The sequence below is a fragment of the Chiroxiphia lanceolata genome, chromosome 1 (assembly GCF_009829145.1).
Source record: "Chiroxiphia lanceolata isolate bChiLan1 chromosome 1, bChiLan1.pri, whole genome shotgun sequence".
Classification (NCBI taxonomy): domain Eukaryota; kingdom Metazoa; phylum Chordata; class Aves; order Passeriformes; family Pipridae; genus Chiroxiphia; species Chiroxiphia lanceolata.
Genome location: NC_045637.1, coordinates 51,050,847 through 51,077,173, shown reverse-complemented (window position 1 = coordinate 51,077,173; position 26,327 = coordinate 51,050,847). Strand labels below are relative to the sequence as shown.

General features: G+C 39.4%; 1 protein-coding gene and 1 non-coding gene across 9 annotated transcripts in view; both read left to right on the top strand.

Moving 5' to 3' along the window:
• The window catches only part of DLGAP1 (DLG associated protein 1), a 414,943-nt gene that overhangs the window by 191,122 nt on the left and 197,494 nt on the right, over positions 1-26,327 (top strand). The window lies entirely within an intron of this gene.
• TRNAE-CUC lies at positions 9,710-9,781 on the top strand. The gene has a single exon. It is a non-coding gene; the product is annotated as a tRNA-Glu (tRNA).

The following is a 26,327-nucleotide window of genomic DNA, read 5'->3' as shown; positions in this document are numbered from 1 at the left end:
CTGTGTGCAAAATCTTTTTCCTGCATTCTACTATGATGATTGAGGAAAATGTTGCTTTCTGTCAATGTCTCAGCCTACTTCTTTGTAATACAAGTTTTAAAAATTGTCACTTAACTTGTAGCTGTTTTGAGAAAACACATGCTGAAGTAAAGCATTAGGATCTTCAGATGAAAATGTTATATTTGTCCTCTTAATTACTGTCATTGCTTTAATTAGTAAGATCTTGGCTCTGAACTGTGACCTTGAGGTTAAAAAAATACTAATTACCATTTTTGAAAAATGCTAATTAACCCAGTCAACCATTAAATTGTTTAGATTACATTTGATAGTATTTCATTAATATAAAATAGAAACTCACACTTTGTTAATATATGAAATGCCATTTAAATTGGTTTTTACTTCTAAGTAATGTTTCAGATTTTAAGAAAGCTTTTTTCACTAATGTGGACATTCTCATATGCCTTGAAAAATGTTTGTTATGCAAGATGTTTTATTAAAATCCAAAATCAGTGTTGAATTCCTGTCCAGAACTGATTGACTGATTAGTGAATTGGTGTTGAAGCTTCTTGCTCTGGTAGGGAAAGACAGCCACGATGTTGTCCTCTGTAGATTTCTTTGTGAGATCTGGTGTTGGGAATGTCTGGGGCAGTATTTGAGTGAAAGGGAAGAGATCTGCTGTTAGATAAGTGCATCATTAGGGGACTGTGCAGTGTGGGACAGCCTAGGGGTACTGAAGATCAGGTATATGCTCAAAAGAGAATAAACACCGTTTAAGGTTTGGGGACTGACCCCAACCAGAATTCAGCCTGCAGAAAGATGGATTAAAACCAATCTTATTCCCATCTCTAAAAGGGGTGCACAATCCTCTCCTGTTCCACATAATGGGGCAGCACAGAACCCTCTCATTTTTCGAAATGTATGTATGTAACAGGAGGCAGAAACTGCTGGGAGTATTTGTCCTTAGAAATAATAATGTCCCATGGCTTTCTGAAGGGACCTATGTTCTTGTACGACTTTCTAGTACAAATGCAGAACGTTTGGTTTGCACCTGCCTTGTGTTTGATCCTGTCTCCTCTGTAAGAGTGCCTGAGCTGATGGCATGCTCTGTTCCTTACAGCACACCGCATGCCTGCTCTGCCTTGTGTACTGACAGCTCACAGAGCTGGTGGGAGAGAATCTCTGGGTTTTTTTCCAACTACCATGGCAACTTAGCAGCTTAATTATAGAAATTATTTTCTTGCCCCATTCTTAACATTAAAAAAAAAAAATCCCTTAAAAATGGAAAATACTTAATTGTAGTCCTTTCACTAGTAAAGGTATCATTTACTAAATAAATTATATTCAGAAATATATAAGTTACATATTTCCCTGCCTCAGAAGACTGTCATGTTAATTTTAAATTACTGCAGCTTTTCTGTCTGGGGTTGTGAGAAGGAAGCCTTCCCCTTCCCCTTTCAGCAGTCAGGCATATAATTTGGTTAGCCCTTCCCACTGCCTCCAGAGTCACTGAGCAACCAGCTTCAGCTGAAGTAGCCTTGTTGGTGCAAGAAAATCTTCTTTCTGAACACCTTCCTCCTCGTAGATTTTGTCCTTAAAAGAGATCCTTCAACAGGTTAGACTTCCTAGTTGCATCAGAGGCAAATCCAGCTGCTTTCTTTTAATCGTCACTGTGACCCCTGCATTAGAAATCAAAGGAGTGAGGACATGAGGCCTTGAGCATTGTGGTTGTGAGGACAGAATACCTTTTTTGCCCAGAAGATTTTGTTATGAGGAGACAGTTTTCACTTAGGAAGGCTTTCTACCTAAAAGGTAACTCTTTCTCCAAGGGAGTTTCAGTGCTTTCTCCCTGCCCCGCATAGCAAGAGAAGTTCTCAGTCTCTCTCTCTCCTACACTGGAGAGAGATAATCCTAACAGACATGTGCAGAGGCCTTGGGAAGGAGGGGGAGAAAGAGAGAGGATAAAGAGGCCCTAAGAGGACGGGAATTTGCCTTTTTCTCCCTGAGGCCCGGTGTGTAAACCTCACTGTTAGGCAATTTGTAAGTTTCTCGTGTTCTGTCCTTCTAAATAAAATTTTTGAATTCTTTCCACTGCCTTGGCATTTCTATGGATGTCTGAGTATCTTACTTTACAGTGGTTCTCAGCTCAGTGCAAGGCTCATTGCGTCTGGGGCTGCATATGGGTTGAGAAGTCCAAAGGAAGGTGGGGGTGAAGACATTTTTGGCTGAGCAGGACCTGCTGCAGTGTCTCTCAGACAGGCGTGCAGGTCTGCAATCTGAACACTGTAATTGTTGCTGCCAACCCATGACCAAGAGAGAAGCATTTTGCCTCCCCCAACTTTCCACAGAGCTGACAGACAAACTTAACAAGTCTTTTGATAATTAAGGGGTGAAAACATCAAATCCCTAGACATAACCATTAGCATCTTTTATAGTGTCAAGTAAGTCAGTGGTGTGATGGCAATGCGACAAGCTGTGAAAATGTCTTTAGTCCACAGCACAGTGGGGTGGTATGTGGGAGCACTGGAATGAAGGTTAATGCATGAATGCTGAAATGTAGTGTTCACTAGAGTATTTCATCCTAGGCAGGATGGTGTAAGTATCCTTGGATGATAAGTGTTTTCCTGAGCTGTCCAGATCACCATAAACTATCAATATCCCCCTAATACAACAACCTCAGATACAGTTTTCATCTTTCTGGGGCAGGCAAATTTGCATTTTTAATTCAGAGGAATCTCATTATTCTTATCCCAAAGACTGAGAAATGCTAAAACAAGATAAACAAGGAAAGCATTCAACCCTTTTGCAGTAAATATTATTTTTACATTTCAAAATGGATTTAATTGAATGGATGAAATTCAGTTCCAGAAGCCCAGCTATGCAAGAAGTGGGGTGATCTTGCGTTTGATCTTTTTTTTTTTCAGCTAAAACTTGTCAAAAGAATAATTTTGTTATGACAGTAGCTTTTTCAAATTAAATATCTGCAGCCTTCTCTATCTGCCTAGGCAAGATCAGCATATTGGAAAGTTGCCAATGAAATGAGATAAGACATCATTCAGCAGGAGACAAAGAGACAAGTTTGGCAGTAGTGAATGAATGGGATATTGATATTTTACTTGGCGTCATGAGTGGAACTAGGAAAGGTAGGATATTTGGGAGTTTACTAACCCTTCCTGGGAGGAGAGCTGCAAACATATGATTTACATACCACTGACAGCAAAGAGGCATGTTAGAGGTCTGTTTGTTTATAGAAACATGCACACTTCAGATGTCATTATCTGTTGGGATCATCATGGCTAGGCTTCGCTAACAAAGATTTGGGAAGGGCTCTATCCACATTTGTTACAAGCAAGCTGGTGGCTAATGAGGCCAATATGAGATAGACATGTCCGATTGGAAAAGGCACAGCAGAAAGACTCCTTAGGTGGAATATTCTGCAAGACACGGTTCTTTCTGCATTGTCTTTTCTCCTTGAGAGTGATCCTGCGTGCGTTCTCAAAGGAAGCAGCAGCGTTATAGATGGTGTGTCTCCAGGCCTCCCAGTTTGAGGCCAGAGTAGACCAGTTATGTAGATCAATATGACCAAGGCTGAGATGTTGTTTCAGGGAATCCTCGTATCTTTTCTTCGGGGCTCCTCTCTTGCGGCAGCTGGTGGCAAGTTCACCATAAAGCACGATCTTAGGGAGGTGGTGATCCTTCATCCTTGAGGCGTGCCCTGCCCAGCACAGCTGTGTTCTCAGCAACATGGCCTCAATACTTGTGACTGCTGCTTGTTCTAGAACAGATGTATCGGTCACATAATCTGACCAGTGGATGTTTAGGATTGTGCGGAGACAGCGTTGATGGAAGCGTTCTAGGAGACGCAGGTGGTGGCGGTAGACGACCCATGATTCAGATCCATATAAGAGAGTAGACAGCACTATGGCTCTGTAAACACTGATCTTGGTGCTTTTCTTCAAGTGTTTATTTTACCAAATTCTTTTATAGAGTTTTGCGAAGGCACTATATGCCTTTGCTAACCTGTTGTTTATCTCTCCATCAAATCTTACCGTCCAAGGAGATGAGGCTACCTAGGTAATTAAACTGCTGGACTGATTTGAACTCTGATTGGCCAATGGTGATATGGGGATGATGGAACATTTCCTGAGGTGCCAGTTGATAGAGAACTTCTGTCTTCTTTAAGCTGACTTCCAGCCCAAAGAGCTCAGCAGTGTCTGCAAAGCAGGATGTTAAACACTGCAGAACTGCTTCTGTGTGGGCGACAAGGGCAGCGTCATCAGCATAAAGCAGCTCCCGGACAAGATGATTTAAGGTCTTAGCGTGGACCTTCAGTCGCCTTAGGTTGAATAGGCTTCCATCAGTACAGTATCGAATGTGGATACCGTCCTGATTATTGAGGTCTGCCGTGGCCCTTTGGAGCATCATGCTGAAGATGATTGTGAATAGGGTTGGTGCAAGAACGCAGCCTTGTTTCACACCATTCTTTATTAGAAAGGGCTCAGAAAGTGCATTGCCATATCTGACTTGGCCGTGCTGATCCTCATGGAGTGAGATGATCATTTTAAGGAACTTGGGGGGACAACCTAAACGTTCCAAAATCTGCCGTAAAACCTTTTCTGCTCACAGTATTGAAAGCCTTGGTGAGGTCGACAAGGGTTACATAGAGACCTTTGTTCTGTTCCCTACACTTCTCTTGCAGTTTTCTGAGAACAAATACCATGTCTATGGTACTCCTGTTGGCTCTGAAACCACACTGACTTTCAGGTAGAATTCCTTCTGCTATAGCGGGTATGAGTCTGTTCAAGAATATTCTTGCCAGGATTTTGTAAGCAATGGAGAGCAGAGTAATACCACAGTAATTTGAACAGTCTGATTTAATTCCTTTCTTCTTATACAAAGTGATGATTACTGCATCACGAAGGTCTGATGGTAGCTCACCTAGTTCCCAACAGCGCACCACAAACTCGTGAAATTTAGCATGGAGTGCAAGGCCCCCATGTTTCCATACTTCGGGTGGAATTCCATCAACCCCAGCTGCTTTGCTGATTTTCACCTGCTGTATGGCCTTGAGGGTTTCTCCTAAAGTGGGGGCAGTATCCAATTCGTACTTCACCGGTTGTTGTGTGATGGACTGAATTGCTGAGTCTTGGTATCTGTTGGGATACAGTGAATATAATGAACTAGGCCTTCCCACCAGACTGAGGGCTTTTCTTGGGCAACTTGATGAATGTTGAATGTGATGATTCTTTTCAAGGACTGTTTTTCCATTTTTAAGGCAGGGAACAACTTGCTGGCACAGAACTTCTAGGAATTTGATCAGGTTACTTCTGATAGTCACTGACTATGGAGAAGGATTGTGTGTTTTTTTCCTAGTGACCGTGAACTTTCTTATTTTTTAACTCTTTTTCTGAGATACACAATGGGGTTCTACATTCTTATTATACCAAACACAATATTATTAAAATAAATGGAAAGCGTAACATTGTGCACAACTCTACAATAGTTTACAAATTACTACATGTCATTTTTACTTTTTTGACTTCATTCTGTCTTCAAAAACTAAAATTTGGAAATGGTTTGTTGGCTTTTTCAAATATAATATTTCAGTAATGTCAAATAGTACACGATGTCATTCTAGTCTGAAGAAAATAGTTGTCTAAAGAAACCCATGAAAGCATTTCACCATTCATGTTCCTTTCTGTCCTTCAACTTTTTCATAAAGTAGTGCATTTCAGATTCCAGGTCTGTCAGCTCTACTAGGTATCTAAAACTGCAGCTGGACTATTGCCTTCTTACTCTTCAGTACTTTATTCAAATGTGTGCTGTCAGTGATATCTGAACAAGTAAATTTGTTTAGACCTTCCAGTCATCTTCTCCTAAATTATATTTAGGCCAATACACACAGAAATAGATTTAAATGAGTTTTCTTTTTCAGCCTCTGTAGATACGGGCTGAGGCCAAAGTCCTACTACATGTTATTTTCATTGTTTCAGTTACCGTCAGTCTCTGGAGTGCCAAGTCCAGTGCAGCTGAAATAAGCTGTGCAGCCTCCTTCACCCATCTCACCTCAGATCAGATATTGTAGAGTGCAGACTCAGACCCATTTAGGTATAAATATGTTAAATATTTTGTGAGGACAATATTTTGCCTGTTCCTCTGGAGCTGCTGAAGCAATTATCATATTTATATAAATCAGAGTTGATGAAGGTGTTTGAAAGCTGCATAGTTGGAAATCATAATTTGACCTCGCATACTTAGACCTTTTAGACTATCTACTGACTAGCATGTAGTAGTACTGTTCAAGAGTAATTTGGAGGAGTTGCTTATGTTTTTTCTCTTGAGAAAAGTAAAAGTGCATTTCGATTCGGATAGCTGCACAAAGGCATTTACAATTTATAGCTGAAAAATAGTTTCTGTGCATGAGAGCTTCCCTGATTTCCTTCCACTCTGTCATCTGGTCTAATAAAAAACATAGAATCTCTGTATGCACAAACATACTTGTAAAAATCTACCACGACTCTCTTTTATTTCTGTCAGGGAGTTTTTGGTTGGAGTGGTTTTGCTCTTTTTTTTTTTTTTTTATGTTAGATCCAAGTTCTTATTTAGCATGAGAACCTACCTGAAGTACAGCATCCAGCTCTGGAGCTCCAGTACAGGAAGGGCGTGGACCTGTTGGAGTGAGTCCAGAGCAAGGCCACAAATATGATCAGAGGGCTCGAACATCTCTCCTATGAGAAAAGACAGAGAGTTGAAGTTGTTCAGACTGGACAAGAGAAGCCAGATCTTACAGCAGCCTTCCAGTACCTAAAGGGGGCCTGCAAAAGAGCTGGAGAGGGACTTTTTACATGGGCATGTAGGGACAAGGGATAATGGCTTTAAACTGAGTGAGGGCACATTTGGATTAGCTATTAGCGAGAAATTCTTCACTGTGAAGGTGGTGAGACACTGGAACAGGTTGCCTGGAGAAGCTGTGGATGCCCTATCCCTGGAAGTGTTCAAGGCCAGGTTGGATGGGGCTTGGAGCAACCTGGAAGATTGCTCGTGGAAGGTGTCCCTGCCCATGGCAGAGTGGGGGTTGGACTAGATGATCTGAACTAAACCATGCAGTATTCTATGATTAAGATAGCACTCAGCACAGAGATAACACAAAGTTACTTTAAATTTCATGCATTATAAACTGGGGTTTCAGTTAAGATCCAAGCTAGAGGGGACTGAGAAGGAAATCAGACTATTCCCTGAAAGTTAGTATTGGTTTCTGTATTTATTTTTCTTCCAATAGTAATATAATATATAGTCAGACTGGGCTGATGATAGGTACCAGAGCCTTTGATGTGCAAGTGCAACAGATAACAGGTTTTGTAATAACAATCTTTAAATCTTGTGCTTTAGAGTCATGGATTGGCTCATCAGCAGTGGCCCAAGGATCACAGTAGCCTTTAATTAAAAAATTTCTCCTTTTGTAAATCAAAATAGGCCCAATTGTGTTAAAGCAAAACAGTAGTTATCAGGCTGGTGTTGCCTAGACCTCAGGGAGTTTCCCCCTTGAGATAAAGAAAATTGTTTACATGCTTTCTAAATAACCTCTACATATGTCTAAAAAGAGTATCAATACTTTTCAAATAGCACAAGGTAATTAATGTCACTTTCTTTTTGCCCCAGGTGGTTTAGTCTTGTGTGCAGCTTTCTTGAGTTATAGATTATTATTGAATATAGTACTGAAATTTGTCCATAAAGCTACTCAGAATAAAAATTAACTGTCAATAAATTAATGTCACTTGTCAGGACACCAGAAATCTCTAAAACATCGAGAAAGATTTTGCTCATTTTAATCAGGACTTTAAGATTTATCTCTGCATCACTGTAAGAAAGTCTGAGGGTCACATAACAGGATTACTAGTTGTTAAATCTAGAAATTAAGGAAGAAAATAATAATTTAGTACCACATAATCAAAATAAACAAATGTAAACCTGTTCTACTGAGTGTGACAGATGAGTGTTACTTTGACTATCATTCTACTTTAATAAATAGTTTTAAAAAAAAGGGTCCCATTACTGCCAAATTATTTGATGTTGTGAAAACAATAATCTATGGAAGATATCTAATATTAGGAGCCTTAGAGCTTCTCTTGCCTTAGGCGCACCACTCTTTCTCTTAGTGTTTATATTCTTACTAGAAAAGTAATTTTACTTTCTGGGATTATGTTCCAGTTACATTATGTGTAGCTTCTGCAAGCAGCTAATTCACTGTTTTAATATTCTGTTCCTACCTGCTGTTGCAGTACCTGTTGATTTTAGTCATTCGGCACAGATCTCAGTAGAGAGAATAAATGAAATGACCTTCTGATAGAAAGGACTCTACTAGTTGTGGCTTTCAACTTGCTTTGAAAGACAAGGTGTAATGAAGTTAATTTCATACTCATGTATGATGAAGTTTTTTAATACTTTTTGATGCTGTCTACCTACATACCCTAATTATTGATCCATTTTTTTTCTCTGACATTCAAGTAAAATTCTGAGCCTATGGTACCATGTAATGGGATGACATCATAACCATTGGTCACACCATTTATCATGGAGTGGTGAATGTAGATATTGTGAACTGTGCACCTAAAGCCTGTCTGGTTTCCCTCAAATTCTTTATTTTATTGCATTTTTCTGGATTACTTATTGAGTATCTCAATGTGTTTCTGTCCAAGTGAAATGACTTTTTTAATGGGGTAACTAAAGCAGTCAGTTGAGTCACCATGCGTGTTCTTGAGCTGAACTCTCAAACTATTGTTTTAATAGGGAATAAAAAGATACTACTTTTTTTTTTTTAAAGCATTCCATACATCATAGCTTATAACCTTTGCTCTTTTCATTTCTGCATCAGGTGTCCATGTCCTCTGTGAGGTGACACTGGGGCTGTCCTGGGATGGACACAGATAGTTCCAGCCAACTCCAGCCAACGGGGCACAGCTGAGCCCCACAGGCACACTGATTGTGCCTCTATAATAACATGTTTAAGAGAGAGTAAAAAACACTGCACATCAGGTGTGAGAGAAGAGTGAGAAAAATGTGAAAGAGGGACACCAAGGTCAGTGAAGAAGGAGGGCGAGGAGGTGCTTCAGGCACCAGAGCAGAAATTCCCCTGCAGCCTGTGGTGCAGACCATGGTGAGGCAGCTGTGCCCCTGCAGCCCATGAGGGACCACAGTGGAGCAGTTACCCACCTGCAGCCTGTGGGAAACCCCATGCCAGAGAAGATGGACGTGGCCTGAAGGAAGCTGTAGCCTGCTGGAACAGGCTCCTGGCAGGACCTGTGGCCCATGGAGAGGAGCCCATAGAGGAGCAGGTTTTCTCACATGAGCTGTAGCCCATGCAAAACCCACACTAGAGGAGTCTGTTCTTGAAGGACTGTACCCCATGGAAAAGACCCATGTTGGAGCTATTCTTGTAGAACTGCAACCTGGGGAAAGGACCCACCTTAGAGCAACTCACAAAGGACTGTACCATAGTGGAGGGACCATATGCTGGAGAAGTGTGAGGAGGAAGGAGAAGTAGAGGCAGAATGTTATGATGTAGAAAAAAAAACATTCTCCATTCCCTTATGCTGCTAGCAGGCAGGTAGAAGAGTCAGGAATAAAGAAGCTGATCCTGAGAAGAAGAATAGAGGGAAAGTATTTGTATTTTGTCTTTGTTTCTTACCATCCTCCTCTATTTTTAACTAGGGGACCCCTGGTGGTCTAGTGGTTAGGATGCAGCACTCTCACTGCTGCGGCCCAGGTTCGATTCCTGGTCAGGGAAACTCCCCCGGGCAGATGGAGCTCGTCAGCCCTGTAAGGCCATCCATCTAAGAGAAGGTCACTCTAAACAAACCTACGTCCTGAGGACCTCACTGCCACTGTCCAAGCTTGCTCGGCCCCGGCAGATGAACCTTAGGATTAAAGGGTGGGCTCAGCTCAGCGCACACTGTGTCTCACCTAAAAAATCCACTGCGCAGGCTCGAAGGGTAAAGACCTTTCCCAAATCTTCGTTCGCGAAGACTGGCCATATATTTTTAACTGGTTATAAATTTAAAGTATTTCCAAAGTCGAGTATGTTTTGCCTATATTGGTAATTGGTAAGTGATTTCCTTGCCTTTATCTTGAGCTTTTTCATCTTATTTTCTTCCCTTTTCCTGTTGAGGGGGGGGAAGAGAGAGAGAGAGAGAGAGAGAGAGTGGTTGGGTGGATGCTTGACAGTCATCCGAGGTCAAACTCATCACAGTTTATTTCTTCCACAAATAATTTGGACTGTATCCCACTAGCTGAAAGCATGCACTACCTAACATAGCAGAATGAAGACTGTACTAGTGTTGAGAAATTTATGTGTGACTTCAATCCATGAAAATTATGTGTATGACTCACAAGAAAGAAAGTACACTGTTGAAAGATTCTTAAGATGTTTGCACTGGGATACAGAACATTGTCATCCATCTAAAATTAGTACAATGTTGCCTTTTCTGACTTTTCTGAAATTTCATTGAATTTATGTGTTCTCTGATTTGGAGCATTGAGTAGACAGTTCTAAACATACTGCCACTTTTAATTAAAACATCCACTAGGGCATGTTATTAAAGTATCATCTGAATATAATATCCTTTTCAAGCTCAGCTTACATTTGCAAGTCCTTCAGGATTGAAAGATACAAATGGTGAATTTCATTAGAAAGACAGGACTTAGCCCAACATGAAAGTGTCCTGTATACCACCAGTTTCTTTTCCAGCTGGGACATTCTTTGAATGAAGTTCAGGTCAGCTGCAGATGACTTTTGATACAATGCCTGATATGTATCCCCATTCTGGAGTTGTTTTCTGGAGCTTAAGCAAGAGTAAGTTTGGCATGGTTGTTTTTAGCATTGTCCACTCAAATATACTCTGTTTTTCAGTGATTTTTTTTTTCCATTCTGTATTGTGCCTTCACTGAGTGTTTTTCTAGAAGTAGGAACTTCCTTAGTACATTCTGTGCTGCCAATGTGCTATTGCTAAAATGAAGCATGGTCTTGCTCTTACTAGGCTAGGGAGTACTCCAAAACTGTGTTTTGGAGACTTTGAGCAAATGAAGCTTAACATTGACAAAACTGTGTGTGACATTCATTTGTCACAAAATTAATTGCTGTAGTTGCTTCCTCATAATCACTCTGGCTCATAATTTCTGCATGGACTTATTGCAGCCAACGTCATGTAATAATGTAGGGCAGTTTTATGTCTGTAACACAAAGGGAAGAGGTGATGTTTGTCCTTTTGGCTGTACCAATGATTTTGTCCACTGACTTGTACCAAAATGTTCCATGGTAGTTTGTACTAGCGAACAGCAGAAGTTTCACAACATTTTAGTTACAGGCTCTTGCTTGGAGGGCTTATATGCTGTGGCACTAGTGGGATGTAATTACAACTCCAATATATAAAGTAGTGGAAGCGAATCCCTAAGGATATTCTGTCCTAGGATACATATATGCCAAACTATGTTCAGAGCTGACAACCCTTCCACATTTAGGATCAATTTTCAGTGATATGAAATGCTCTGGTTTAAATACAAATAGCCAAGGCAGACTTGACTGTGGTCTGCACTTCCAGTAATTCACAGAGGCTGGTAGAGAAGAGAATCTAAATGGAGCATTCAGTGCAATATTTCTGTGTTGTGGGTTGACCCCGTCCGGACACCAGGTACCCACTAAAGCTGCTTTCTCACTCTCCCCTGTAACTGGACAGAGGAGAGAAAAAAAAAACCCCAAAGGATTCATGAGTTGAGATAAGAGCTGGGAGAGGTCACTTACAGACCACCATCACAGGCAAAATGGACTCAAAGTGCAGATATTACTTAAATTTGTTACCAACAGGACAGAGCATAAGAGTGAGAAGTAAAATAATGTTAAAAACACATTCCCCCCACCCCTCCTTCCTTCCAAATTCTACCTCCTCCCCTCCAATAGTGCATGGAGACAGGGAATGGGGGTTACCGTCAGTTCTTGTTTCTGCTGTTACTCAGGGAGGCGAGTCCTTTTCCTGCTCCTGTAGGGTCCCTCCCATGGAAGACAGTCCTTGATGGACCTCTCCAGTGTGAGTCCATCCCTTGGGCAGCAGTTCTTCCCAAACTGCTGTCCCATGGGTCACTTCTCCATGGGGTGCAGTCCTTCATGGATGACCTGGATGACCTGGATGAACCAGCATGGGTCCCCCACAGGGGCCACAAGTCCTACCCGGGAAAAACCTGCTCCAGTGTGGGCTTCCCTCTCCATGGGCTGCAGATCCCCAGCAGGATCCTGCTCTGTATTACACTTTCCACGGGGTCACAGCCTCCTTCAGATATCCCTGCTCCCGCGTGGGCTTCTCCATGGGCTGCAGGTGGGTCTCTTCACCCTGATGGTCCTCCATGGGCTGCAGGGGCACAACTGCTCCACCATGGTCTGCACCATGGGCTGCAGGGGCCTCAGCTCCAGCACCTGGAGCACCTCCTCCCTCTCCTTCTGCACTGACCTTGGTATCTAAGTTGTTGTTCCCATGTTCTCACTCCGCTCTTCCCTGGCTGGAATTCTTTCTGCGCAATACCTTTCTGTTCTTAAATACGTTATCACAGAGGTGTTACTATCAGTCCAGATTGGCTTAATCTTGACCAGCAGCAGGAAGTCTGTCCTGGAGCTGGCTGACATTGGCTCCACAGGACAGGGGAATCTTCTAGGACCTTCTAACAGAAGCCATCCCTGTAGCTCCCCCGCTACCAAAACCCAGCCACAAAAATGCACTACCTCCTGTTTTAGAATAAGATATGTGTTATCTACTGTAATTACCTAGAGTATATTGAATAAAATACTGCTCTGTCCTGAACCTAAACTGGTACATAGCAACAATCAACATGTAGGAGATATCTCGGAGAAAACTTGGGGATAGGGGTTAGATTCAATTTCATTAACACTTAAATGAGTACTGAGAAAGGAAAATTAAGTGTATGAAAATTTTATTAATTAGAAATATTAGAAATCACCTTGAGGAGAAACAAATAGACACAAATGCATTTCTCGGTCTAGATAAAATATCAGATGTTCAGCTTGAAAAGCTGAAAACAACTTGAAGAAAGGCAGACAAAAATATGCACCCTTAGGGAGGTCAAGACACTTGGAAAGCAGTTTTGTGCCACAAGAGTTATGTTAGAGGACATGAGATGCCTTCTGAACTTGCTGCTCAGTTTGTCAGAAAAAAAAGTTCAATGCAACTTGGTCTTGCATGTCAGATCCCTGAGTAAGGTATTAACACTTCTTTTTTTAAATGCCTCCAGTGAATGTTTAGACCTTTTTATCTGACCCTCAGCAACTTCAGGCTAGGCTAGGCAGCTACTGATAAATTCAGTGTTAAAAAACTTCCATCAAAACAATGTATGATGGGATAATTTGATATCTTGCTACTTATATTCAGTTTAAATTATGAATAAAGAAATAATCAGTCATTGAGCTTTTGCAGCCTTCCAACGAACTAAAGTCCCTGGAAGGACTCATCTTTATTTCAACTTTGACTTTAGATAAGGATTGCAGAGATTGAAACACCTTATAGTCAATTCAGTCATTAAATCATCAAAATTGTTGGTTAGCCAATAAATAATACTTTCAAAAAAGGAAGTAACTTTGAAAACACTGTTATTGTTTATTCATTAAACCTATGAGTTATTTAAATTCATAAACCCCAAATTGCCTCAGTGTTATTTTTTTCAGTTTTCTGAATAGAAGTCACATCACTTTCCATTTTTTTCAGTAAAAGGAGCTGAAATGCTAATAATATGGGTATTTTTAATATATTGCTAGTGGTGCTTATAAGTAATCTGTAGCTGTGTACATAAATGTGCATCTTTTCATTAAAACCTACAGGAGTTTTTTCTTGTGTTTATAGTGATAACTAAAACACTTTTCAGTTTCAGATGAGAGTTTGGCATCCAATGATAACAAACTTACTAATATGTTGAAATAGTAATGCTTCTTAATACTCTTATAAATATTTTGTATATGAAATAGGGGAAATAATACTTTCACTGGATAATTCCTGCCATGCTTCTATGATGGTGAAATTAGTGAATTAAATATGATGTGAATTGTGGGATCATTGTTCAGTGTATAAGACACATTAACATCAACTGCCACCAAATAATAACTGAACAACTGTTAGTATGGGAATTTAAAAAAAAAAAAAAAAAAAACAAACAAAACTCACGTAAATATGGACTTACAGTGTTAACAGCATTCAGGGATGGTACCATTACTAAGAAATAAATTCATGTAACACAGAGTCAAAATACAGAGTGTAGCAGCCTTCTTTTGATTTGTACATTGCTGTAAACCCCTGGCAACAGTCCATTTATTGTCCTAACTCCTCATTCCTTTGACCTCTCTTTACCTGCCATCCCTTCTCTGAACTCATGTTTTTTCTCTGGTCTTTGTGTTTCCTTTATGTCTTCATTAATCCATCTTCTTCTTTCCTATGCACTGGGAAATAGGATATAAAGAACAAGAGTGTGATGCTTCAGTTCTTACCACAAAGTCACTGAGACAGCATTAATGGGAAGAATAAGTCTTTCTTTCCCCATAATGGAATGAAAACTTTAGAGTAACTACACCCTATTTATCTTAATTTTCCTATGGTGTACCATTATATGGGATTCCCACATAGACAATTGCCATCTGTAAAGGTTGTGCTCAATTCAGGAAGTATCTTCTATTACTTTCTTCTTAGAATAAAGTATTAAATCAGTTATAAGATTATTGATATTGGCACTGTTATAGGAGACACAAAAAAGGAATGTGTTCTGATGCGAAGCCATGATTTATGTTTCTTCCGTCTGAAGAGCTCTCACTTTTGACAGTTCTCCAATTTCAGTTCTCTTTTGCCTTAAGTTAGCAGCAACTTAACCTTCATGTGTGCATATGTTCATGGATGTAGGCTTGAAAGATCTACATTTGGGTCTGAGCCACAGAGTTAACTGACTTAAGAATATTGGCAGCACTGGAAAGGCCCTACCTATGCTGCTGGATGTGCCCAAAGTATGTGGAGTACTTCATGATATATGTGGGTCTTTGTGTTTGTTAAGATGAGTGGCTGTGTATCCTTTCTTCTTTGTAGTGAAGTCTAGAACTTGATTGTCCTTTTGACCGCAGAGTAATAAATCAGAGAAAGGCATTGGGAAAGCCCACATGGCTTATTCTACATTCTCACTGGGAAAATTCCAGCTCGCTTTCAGCCAGAGGCTCACGAAAGCCTAAGCTGAGAGTGTCACTGAAGTCAGTGGATAAGATTTTTTGCAGGTAGTGAAGGAGCAAGCGAGACTATGCTTAGGTTGAAATTACTTTAAAAAGAACAAGGTTACCTCTGAAAGAATGTTCAGGTAGATCAGCTCTCTGAAGTACTTTTATTGAAGTAGTTTTTGAAATCTACAGTAGTTTGTTCTGAGGACTGCATTATTAAAACCACTGAAATATATTGGAAGGCCACCCAATTGTTGTAAATCTCTATTCGGGAGAGAAGAGATATGGAAACTAATTTTGACTTATTGGCAGAGAAATTTTCCTGTACTGAATTGCTGTTGACACTCAACTTCTCAACCTGTCAACCTCTGAAGCAAAAGGGTATTAAAGCAGAATATATTGTCATTTTCAGATGAGATAACATCAGCAACTTAGGCCAGTATAGCCTTTACATTTGTAAAGCATATAGCAGAAATTAATCCTGTCCGTTAATGTACTCTAAGCTATACTTTTAAAGTGATTTTAAAATGCTCTTCTACCCAGGGCTCTTGATTGGCCCAGTGGTCTAATTTATCCAGGCTTCCTTTCAACCATACAGCTTGAGATAAGAATACTGTTTACTGTGATTAAAAAACATCAAAACATTGACTGTCTATATCAAATTCCTTTGCCAAGCTAGTTTGAATCTAACTATCCCATTGGAGTCACAACTTAAATTGTTTCTCTAGCTTGCTTTTCTATTTTTTCTGCTTCTTTAAGTAATATTGCATTCTCTTCATTAATTTTTAATATTCTTTCAATTCAGTCAATACGGGATGTGAAATTTAACTGTCAGATTTGCTTCTTAAAAAATAAAAAAAATAATTAAAAATAAAAATAAAATAAATAAAAATAAAATAAAAAAGCCCCTAAAATTCCTGAAAGGGAACTAGAAATCTCAACAAGATTGTAGAATAGTAAAAGCAGTAACCAATTTTCTTTAGAGACTTTTTTAAATGGGTGGATGAGTGTCATTATTCCATTTGTAAAAGGTCAGTAAACTGTGAGACAATCTTTGCAGAAGATGAACACAGGAAGGGTCATGTAGGAATCTGGCACCTCAGCCCAAGGTGAAAGGCAGTCAGTCTGTTTTCTCTGGAATGAACTAGCAGATGATGCCAGCATATCTTTCTCTCTGTCCTTTGGGACATTTCCATTCCAGGAAGGTCAGTGGAGGGACAGAGATTTTGATTTATACTGCTATCAAAAGTATGCATAATCTTATATTTTGTTTCATTTTCTTTCTGTAACTCTTTGCTTCGGAGCAGAATGTGGAAAGTGAAGGTGAAACTATCTGTGGTATCCTACTAGTTTGATGTTTCTATCTTTATTATGTACTGTAATGCCATACTTGATTTAGACCTTGCCTCCGAAGGAGAGATTTTTGCCCTAAATTGCGTTGGTTTTAAGCCAATTTAATTACCTTAATAAAGAATCTATATATGGATACCTACTTTTGCTCTCCATCTTCTTTTTAGTGTAGTACTAATACATTTTCTTTCTAATGAAACCAAGGTGACTTTGTCTTTAAGAGAGCTAACAGTCACCTAGTGCATATGGTGATTGCAATTCCATCAGCTCAATCAGACTTAAAATAATAATTTTAAAAATATGCGGGAGGGGGCTGGACATTTGAAATACTGCATAGCTGGGTCTGAAGAATTGCACAGGAAATCCCAGGTTGCTATAAATAGCAACTAAAACTCATTGTGGAAGTGTTTCACATGGATAACTAGTTTTCCAGCTTCTATGACCAGATCCACAAGAACAGAAAGACTACCTTTACCCCATACTTGCCTTTTAGTTGAAAACTAATGTACACAAGAAAGAATCTCTGACATATGAGATATTGCACATGTGTGTTTTATTCTGGAGCTGTGGGGATAAGATTATTAAAAAATGCACAAGTAGTGTATAGACCTTCGGGGAACTGACTCAAAACAGAGAGCCAAGCAGAAGCAAAGTGCTTCTGCACCTAGGAGTGAAAGGAGAGAATACAAATCCAATGAACCTTTAACAAGGAGGAAAGACAGACATCTGATGGTCAAAAAGGAAATTAACATAATACAACAATTATCAGAGTAGCAATCTCAAAACAAATGACAGGACTGCTTGCTATTAGAACCTTAAGCCGTGCTTCAATTGTTTGCCACAAACTGTATGTCTTACACTGCTTGCCACATACTATGTAAGTGTATAATACAAAGACAAAGAGAGCATGTGTGTGTGTTTATACATATTTTTTATCTCGTATTTAATATTGGATTGTAAAAGAAGTCTCAAAAATCAAAATTATAGCAGAAAACACAGTTCTGCTAATCCAAAATGGGAAACTGAAACTTTATTTCTTGTTCTTGAATACATCCACTTTCAGGTGATTCAAGATATAAAAATCATAAAATATAATATAATTAAAGATTACTTTCTCTCTGCTTGTCCCAAAAGATACAAGTAATGGATTCCTTTTGAAAATATGAAGATCCATATGATATGATTTGAAATAATGTTTTCAGTGGAGTCATAACCTGCTAAAATCTAGGTTTAGCCATATGTAATCCCCCTTCACTAACTGAGTTTGTCTTCTCAGAAGAACATTTGGCAACTAAATAGGCCTTTCCATCTGTCTTGAGCTCAAGACCTTCACAGTTTTAAGGACAGCAAGTAAGTGAAAGAGATGTGTCTAAGGAAGAAGCAGCAAAGCAGGGCTGGAGTTTCCATATTCCCAAAATGGATGTAAATAATTTAGAAGTGCCACATCAACTGAGGGAACCAAACAAAACAGCTCTTGGTTAAAAACAGATAAAAGTCAGTACCTAATGCCTGTGGAAATGGTACCTTCAAATGCCTTTACCCAAAAGTTAGGGTCTAACAGCCATCTGGACAGCAAGGAGCTACATATAGACCCTCCTGTATAGCCCCATGTTCTGCTAAATGGAGTTCATGACTTTCAGTGCGTATCTTAAAGGATTCCCAAGACTCATAGTAGTACTCATTAGGTACTCATGTAGTACCTAATGTCATTTAATCTTTCGGTTAATATGCATACTCAGTACAAGGCCAAGGAATCATGTATCTTGTTATTTACTGTCTTACATATACATCATAGCAGGCTTGAAAATAGCCTAGGTGTTGCCCCAGAAATGTTCTTATTTTGTTTTATTGTTATGAGTTTTTTTCAAAAAGGACACTGATGCTACACCTATTGCATGGGAGGGAGCATGAGGCCAATGGGAATGTTTTGTCTTATCTGTAGAATAGAATAAAACAGAGTCCTCGTACAACGTACGCAGTGAAGTGATGCTCCTACTAGTTAGTCATGAATGTCTAACAATTATATAAGAGTATATGCCATATAACATCCATCAGTTAAACTCTGTGAAGTTCCTAAGATTTGATTTGTTGGTCCAACACTGATTTCATACAAAAATGAGACCTTTAAAAGACATGAAGCTGCTGAACTGTGCTTCAGGCACATCTCTTTCTTTAATTTTACATCAAGAAGATAGAGACTGTTTTGTTTTCTTCTTTCTATCACTTATATGTGTATATACTGATACAGAACTGCATGTCTTTAAAGGCCATTCCATCTCTCAAATAAAAGCTTTTAAAGTCTCCCTCAAGTCACTTTGGTGGTGGTGAAGCCACTGTGATGCTTTACCCTTTAGTCCTTGATTGCATGCCCTGCTTAATATCCACTGTAGGAAACTTCCTCCAGTCTTGTTCAAGATTTATCAACCCTTTCTCCTTCTGTCTTTACAAATCACTTTTGTGCTTCACTGACACAGAGATTCTTCATCAGTAATTTCAGTTTTTTCTTCCGTTTTCCAACCAGTCGTCATTTTTTAGTATCTGGGAGAAAAACAAGCAATTTACAGGCATGTTTTGTACTACAGGATGCACAGAAACTTGGAACACATTGGCAAAATTTACAAAACACTGTATAGATTAATTTTATATTTCTTACAAAGTGGGATACATACCAAGATTTTGAACGAACTGAGTTAGGGCAGAAGAGCAACAGAGCAGTAGTGTATGTCTTAGTTCTCTTGGAAATACTCTATTTTTTTCTAAAAAATAGGCATCATTTCATTGTTAAGCAGGAATATTAGTGGCTTTTCTTCTGTAATAAGAGCTCTTTAAGCCATCTGCATGTGGATGGCAGATACTGGGACATCCTGTTCGTGTAGTTATGATCTACTGTGTTGGTTATGAGCAAAACTGATTTTATCCATAGTAATATTAAATGTTTGCTGGCCAAATACTAGGTATGGAGAACTTAATTGTATAATTTGTGAGGGTCTGTCTATATGAAGATTGTATTACACCAGAATATTTATAATCTGTATTAGCAAAACAGATGGAAAAATAAAGTGAAAATATTCTTCACTGTTCTTCTTTGAAAGCTGATTCATCATTTATACATGTTTTGCTATCATAGTAAAGGTAGAACAAACTTCATCCCAATTTGAAGGTACTCATGTCATAGTATATAAAACTCTCAATTAGAATCATTTATCTAAAAATTAATGTATTTCCAAGTTGAAGTGTTCACTGTACTGTTGTTTTCCTTTTTTTTCTCCTTACCAGTTTCAAGTAATTGCTGGTGATATTTATGCTGGTGAAATCCATCACTTGGTGTTACTTTCCCACACATGGGAATTATTCATCCATCCATCAAAAGGTTTGCGTGGGTGATAATGATGCGCACAATAACATTAAGCTGCAGTAGCTCTTTCCATAGACTCTGACAAGCTCCTGGTTTACAAGTATTCATCACAGGCACTGAATATTGTTTTCCAAAACGGTGCAGAACATTTTCTAGGCAGGGGGTCTTTACAGGGAAACGCCACTTGGGTAGATGGAGCTGCTGCACAAATTAGAAGCCGTGCTGTTTCTCAGCTTTCTCCTACAGCCCTACTCTGATACTTTGCACTCAGTGCTGCTTACACGCAACGTTAACAAAAACATCCCAACCACAGCCAAAGGAGCAGAAGCCATGCAGAATCCATACTTCACAGAGCTCTGTCAGGGCATGGACTCTTCCAGTTGTGGCATTAATGAAACCAGTGTTCCTTGTGCTTAGGTTTAGGCGCTCTATTGTCAAAATGACATCAAACATCGAAATGGGCAATTTAGATAGGAGGTAAGATAAGGGAAGGTTATAACGTAGCCTCTCAGGCTCTGGGAAATACAAAACCACGCACACACCCCTTGACCCAGGTGTTATAATTTTATGATGATGTCCAGCCAATCCCCATTTGTCCATCCCCCGGCCTTTGTCCCATTCCGCCCCCAACCTGCCCCTTGGGAATTGAGTCTGGGGGCATTTTGGGACCCTCTCTTCCTCATCTTCTTCTTCACAGTACGTAAAGTCCTTGGAGACTGTACAAAGTTCTGGGCTTGAAGGTTGCTTTGACTGGGTGATATCTGGTTGTCCAGGCCAGGGTGCAGATGTTCTTAAACAGAATGAAGGCCTCCCTTGAAAAAAGACTAAATATTCTACTGGAATTTAGGGGAATTGATATAGAATTGGGGTAATAGGGTTGGGTACATGTGTAATTACTATACTAAAGGGTAAGGAATATAATACAGCTACTTCTAAAACTTGCATTTGCTACATAACTACTTCTAAAACCTATAAAAATTAAAAAAAATTTAAAAAATCAAAAACTCCAAAGCAACAATATCAAGGAATGGCTTCTGGTTTGGGCTTGGTTTTGGTTTTTTTCTTTCCCTTTTTACCTCTTGATTTTAAGACTGGGGGAGTTTGGAACATGTAATTCATGTTACGTAACTGGAACACCTAGTTAATTAATTGTAAGGAAACAAATATAGGCTGTTTGGGTAACAATGCTAGGACTGTACTGCTTTCTTTTATCTTGAATGTATAAACATCCTTGCCACTCAGACAAAAGCTTGCACCAAATAATTCCTTCTATTTTTACTTAAAGCTGCATCTCTCCATCATGCGGAGATTGCTACCAGAGAGCCTTCTTATTAGGAACCACTGTTTAAAATGACTGCTGTAATATACAAGGGAGAGGCCTTAGACATCCTTTGCATAAAGTGAAGTGAGCATAACGGATTTAAATATTACATGTTGCCTAAATTGTCTATTTCGACTGGTAGAGAAATTGCCAAGGCGTTATTATGACTAAATGCAATTCATCTGAGTTAACTTTAAAGTTTATATTCCAGGGAGCAGTGAAACCTAAAAAGCATCAGCAGAGATCAAAGCTGACAGCATGATCATTTTAATTCTGAAAACTGAGGCAACCAGAGCAAGCACTGCAGGTGAACAAAAATGCTGCAGCTTCTTCAAAAAATGATAAGTTTTAGCTAGAGCAATTATTTGGTATGCCATTTAATGCATGAAGGAGAATATTTTCTTGCTTAACACTCTAACTGAGAAAGCTGAAATTTAAATTACCATTGGTGGAATTCATTAATAAGATAAAAAGGCATTTAATGCAAAACCAATTCTTGAATGACTACTTTGAGGACATTGAGAAAAATCCACGGGAGTGATTACACAGTAAATTGTAGGACTGACAAATAGTTACAAAGTCTTAATGCAAACAAATATCTTTGATTTGGTTTTGCAGGTGGTTGTTCTGTTTCAGTAGGTGAACCAGAGAAATACCCAAAGAACTTGTCTCTTCTCCCAGGCAGCTATCAGTAAGACGAGAAGGCATGGTCTTAAGCTCTGCCAGGAGAGGTTTAGGTTAGATATTAGGAAGAAGTTCTTTACAAAGAGGGTAATCAGGCATTGGAATGGGCTGCCCAGGGAAGTGGTGGATTCTCTGTCCCTGGAGGTTTTTAAGATAAGACTGGATGTGGCACTTAGTGCCATGGTCTAGTAACCATGGTGGTAGTGGATCAAGGGTTGGACTTGATGATCTCAGAGGTCCTTTCCAACCCAGCTGATTCTATGATTCTATGATTAGCAGGCTTCAAGAACAAGCTTTAAGATCAATAAATGCAGTGTCCAGCAACAGAGTTTGCAGACTTCACAACTCAGTGGAAAGAGGAATGATGTTGTGAGGTTATTTTCCATCTCAGAAAGCCCTGTTGAATGCAGGTGCTGTAAATTCAGAGTCAACCAGTATTGTGAAGCCAGTTCAGTGAGGCTGTGTGGGCCCAACCCAGCTACTGTTTCAGCTTTTAAATTGCACTTCACATTTTCGAGGTGTTTCTCCAGTTCTTGACTCTTTGATTCTCATACAACTCCTTAGCTGTTAATGCCTCATTGATACAAAACATTGAAATAGAGGAAAAAATTTAGATCCCAGTTTTTCATAATATCCATCTCCAGTTTCCTTAGATACCAAGTTCTATCACAGATTAAACATCAAAAACAAGATGTGAAAGTAAATACTTCTGGAAATACCTGATTATGTGCATTTCCTGAAAACAAGACACATGAGAATTCTGGATCCTTGGATTTCCCTCTCAAGTCATTGTGAATTGACAATCAGGGCCTGCTTTGTGCTCATTTGTCCCCCTTTGCCTTTTTCTTGGTATTCTGCTCATTTCACGAACAAAATTCAGAGAAGAATTTCCATGTTGCAGTAACAAGGGATTTCTTGTAAAGATGCCCCTTTCTATAACAACTTCTTCAAAGCTACTTGTTGTCATCTTAAGTGCCTGCTGATGAAAACTGACAGTCTGGTCCTCTTAATCATTTAATGTCATATCAAATATCTGTAATTAAGAGAGAAGAAACCCTTACAAATGACGCATGTTTGAGGCTTTTTTTTCCCTTGTGTGACTTAAAACCTAATTTGTTCCAGTATATGCTGTGTTTTCTGGTAGACTTTTCTCTTCCTCATTTTAGAGCTGAGAATTACGATAATAATGTACATCTATAATGCAATTAAATATTTTTCTCATTTCATTTTTCAACCTGCCTCTTATTTTCCCCCTCTTTTTCCAAATTGAAAAGCTGTTCATAAATCACATTCCGTATTTCTGTATACTTAGTATGGATTTTTCACTTTCATTTCCTAAAATATATAAAAAAATCCATGCAACTTTAAATAACTCCCATGAATTTTAATGAAAAAACTGCCAATATTTTGAATCTCTTAGATGACATACTATTATTTGCTTTCATATTGAGTTAATATTGCAAAATATGATGTTAAGTGTCTGAAAACTTTTTTTTGTTTTTTTTCCCCTTCACAAAAAAAGGCAGATGCACTATCTGCAAAAAAAAGGTAAAAGAAAAAAACAGTTTCAGTATATGTTTCTTAAAAGACCTCAACCTTATATTCATGACTGTTTCTTAGCTTATTTTAGAGTACCTAGATGCTTTAATCAGTCAGGTCTCCATTGTACAAGCTACTGTAACAAAAATCATGGCTAGGCTTTGTGAACAAAGATTTGGGAAGGGCTCTACCCACATTTGCTACAAAAGACCAATATGAGATAGACACATCCAGTTGCAAAAGGCACAGCAGAAAGACTCCTTAGGTGGTATCGGCAAGACGTGATTCTTTCTGCGTTGCTTTTTCTTCTTGAGAGTGATCCTGCGTGCGTTCTCAAAGGAAGCAGCAGCGTTATAGATGGTGTGTCTCCAGACCCCTCGATTGGAGGCCAGAGTAGACCAGTTATGTAGATCAATATGGCCAAGGCTGAGATGTTGTTTCAGGGAGTCCTCGTATCTTCTCTTCGGGGCTCCTCTCTTGTGGCAGCCAGTGGCAAGTTCACCATAAAGCAAGATCTTAGGGAGGCGGTGGTCCTTCATCCTGGAGATGTGCCCTGCCCAGTGCAGCTGTGTTCTCAGCAACATGGCCTCAATACTTGTGATTGCTGCTTGTTCTAGAACAGATGTGTTAGTCACATAATCTGACCAGTGGATGTTTAGGATTGTACGGAGACAGCGTTGATGGAAGCGTTCTAGGAGTCGCAGGTGGTGGTGATAGATGACCCCTGATTCAGATCCATATAAGAGAGTAGACAGCACTATGGCTCTGTAAACACTGATCTTTGTACTTTTCTTCAAGTGTTTATTTTGCCAAACTCTTTTGTGGAGTTTTGCAAAGGCACTATATACCTGTGCTAACCTGTTGTCTATCTCTCCGCCAATCTTACCATCCAAAGAGATGAGGCTACCTAGGTAATTAAACTACTGGACTGATTTGAGCTCTGATTGGCCAATGGTGATATGGGGATGATGGAAGACTTCCTGAGGTACCAGTTGATAGAGAACTTCTGTCTTCTTTAAGCTGACTTCCAGCCCAAAGAGCTCAGCAGCATCTGCAAAGCAGGATGTTAAACGCTGCAGAGCTGCTTCTGTGTGGGCAACAAGGGCGGCGTCATCAGCATAAAGCAGCTCCCGGGCAAGATGGTTTAAGTGGGGTTTTAGTGTGGGCCTTCAGTCACCTTAGATTGAATAGGTTTCCATCAGTACGATATTGAATGTAGATGCCATCTTCATCATTGAGGTCTGCCGTGGCCCTTTGGAGCATCATGCTGAAGGTGATTGTGAATAGGGTTGGAGCGAGAACGCAGCCTTGTTTCACACCATTCTTTATTAGAAAGGGCTCAGAAAGTGCATTGCCATATCTGACTTGGCCGTGCTGATCTTCGCAAAGTAAGGTGATCATTTTAAGGAACTTGGGGGGACATCCTAAACATTCCAAAATCTGCCACAGACTTTTCTGCTCACAGTATCGAAAACCTTGGTGAGGTCAACAAAGGTTACATAGAGACCTTTGTTCTGTTCCCTACACTTCTCTTTCAGTTGTCTGAGGACAAATACCATGTCTGTGTTACTCCTGTTGGCTCTGAAACCACATTGTCTTTCAGGTAGAATTCCTTCTGCTATAGCGGGTATTAGTCTGTTCAAGAGTATTCTTGCCAGGATTTTGCCAGCAATATGAGAAAATGCATTTTGACATCTCATCTGATTTTTTCAGCTCACATTTTTTGCTGTTGTTACTAACAATCCACAAATTTGAATTTCCATAGAAAATAAGTAACTCATGCATAGCAGTGAGAACTCCTAGGCTGAATAGACTATTTGTGAAGTTTTAGTTTTATCTGAGCCTCAGATGTGTATGGTATCCTTCCAATCCTGCAGAGAATACTTGAGATTTAAATGAGTCATGTGGTTGATCTACAAGGCAAAGCCAAGTGTGTCTTTGGAAGCATGTTATTTCCTTTTGTTCTGATATGGTGTCTACTCATTTATCAAATGCAAGAGTAAGCTCTTGTTGCTGTTCATAGACATGGAAATATCTCTTCTAAATTCCATAAATAGTAAGAGTGGATCTATTTAGCATAGAATAAAGTGGGAGTGTAATTAAGAGTGTATGTTAGCATAAAAAGAGGAAAAACCTAGGCTGAGCATTAGGAAAATCTTTCTAATGTCATATTCAGTAGACAGGTAGAAATCTAGTACAAAGTGGCTGAAATGCCTTTCTCTTTTCTTTTTTATTTCTCTGTCTGAGAAAAGAGGAAATACATGGCAAAGAAAAATCCGAATCAGAACAGGAGTTTACCCAGCATAGGAGATATCCAATGGAATGTTTAAAAGTTAGGTGAGTTGTCTGAGAACATCACCAGAAGTCTTGCTTTGTGATCAAATTGTCAGAGTTTGGAGAGCAATTCCATATCTTAGCTAACTGTCTTAGAAAGGAATAAATCACTCCCTATGCCCTTACAGAAGCTCTTACAGAAGCCACTCTGACAGACCTGTAGTCTTTTTTTATTTTTTCTGCATTTGCAAAGCAGAAGATTAACAGAAATACCTGCGTTACCTGCAAAAGTAAATATACATCAACGTTGCTGAAAAAAGATTGGTTAGCACTTGCATAATTTCACAGTGCCAGGCTTCTTAGATACATTTTGAGAACTGCAGTTGGGCTGGGAGAGTTTTTTAAGATGTTTGATTAAGCAAGTCTCCTGAGCCGTCTGCCCTACTCACACTGTATAAACTACTGAGCTTTTTGTTAAGCATATCCTGCTGCAGTTTACATCCCAGAATCAATTTTGGTTTGCCTGAAAGCAGCCTGAGGCTGTTAACTGTGATGATTTCAGGACA